The sequence below is a fragment of the Chrysochloris asiatica genome, unplaced genomic scaffold (genome assembly GCF_000296735.1).
Source record: "Chrysochloris asiatica unplaced genomic scaffold, ChrAsi1.0 scaffold00109, whole genome shotgun sequence".
NCBI classification, from domain to species: domain Eukaryota; kingdom Metazoa; phylum Chordata; class Mammalia; order Afrosoricida; family Chrysochloridae; genus Chrysochloris; species Chrysochloris asiatica.
The window spans coordinates 3,051,171-3,052,382 of record NW_006408627.1 but is presented as its reverse complement, the minus strand read 5'-3'; the positions used below and the strand labels follow the sequence as shown (position 1 = coordinate 3,052,382).

At 44.7% G+C, this 1,212-nt stretch overlaps 1 pseudogene; it reads left to right on the top strand.

The window, feature by feature from the left end:
* LOC102841235 overlaps positions 1–1,059 on the top strand; it is a 45,562-nt pseudogene extending 44,503 nt beyond the window's left edge.
* The last annotated feature ends 153 nt before the right edge of the window (positions 1,060–1,212 follow it).

Sequence of the window (1,212 nt, the reverse complement as noted above, 5' to 3'; positions counted from 1 at the left end):
AAAGTGAGCAAGATGCGGGCCTTCGTGACACTGTGTAAGCAGGATCCGAGCATCCTGCACGCCAAGGAAACGCACTTTCTAAGGGACTGGGTGAAGAGCATGGGTGGTAAAATACCACCTGCTACTCAGAAAGCAAAATCAGAAGAAAATACCAAGGAAGAATAAAACAGATAATAAGAAGCTGGAAGGAAGCATAATGACAGATAAACGATCAAGTGAAGAAAGTGATCTAGAAATTGACAATAAAGATGTGATCGAACCAGACACAGATGCCCCTCAAGAAATGGGAGATGAAACTGGAGATAATTGAAGAGATGATGGATCAAGCAAATGACAAGAAAGTGGCTGCCATTGATGCCCTCAATGATGGTGAACTACAGAAAGCCATCGACTTGTTCACAGATGCCATCAAATTGAATCCTTGATTGGCCATTCTGTATGCCAAGAGAACCAGTGTCTTCATCAAATTACAGAAGCCAAATGCTGCCATCCGAGACTGTGACTGAGCCATTGAAATTAATCCTGATTCAGCTCAACCCTACAAGTGGTGAGGCAAAGCACAGAGACTTCTGGGCCATTGGGAAGAAGAAGCACATGACCTTGCTCTTGCTTGTAAACTGGACTATGATGAAGATGCTAGTGCAATGCTGAAAGAGGTTCAGCAGAGGGCCCAGAAAGTTGCAGACTGTTGGAGAAAGTATGAGCAAAAACGTGAAGAGTGAGAGATCAAAGAAAGAATAGAAAGGGTTAAGAAGGCTCGGGAAGAACATGACAGAGCCCTGAGGGAGGAAGAAGACAGATGACAATCCTGAGCGTAGCATGGTTCTTTTCTAGGTGACTTTCCTGGGGGAATGCCTGGTAATTTTCCTTGGGGACATGCCTAGACTCAATGAGATTCTTAGTGATCCAGAGGTTCTTGCAGCGATGCAGGATCCAGAAGTTATGGTGGCCTTCCAGGATGTGACTCAGAACCTGGCAAATATGTCCAAGTATCAGGGTAACCCTAAGATCATGAATCTCATCAGTAAATTGTCAGCCAAATTTGGAGGTCAAGCCTAAACATCTCTGACAAAACCCTTGCTGAAGGAAAAGCAACCTAGAGTACTCAGTACATGTCTCAATAACTCAAACCAGTGAACCTCTGAACTTTTTGTCAAGAAAGCTGGGGTGATCTGAGACTACCCTTCCCTGCAGCCCCAATGCAGCTGAGAC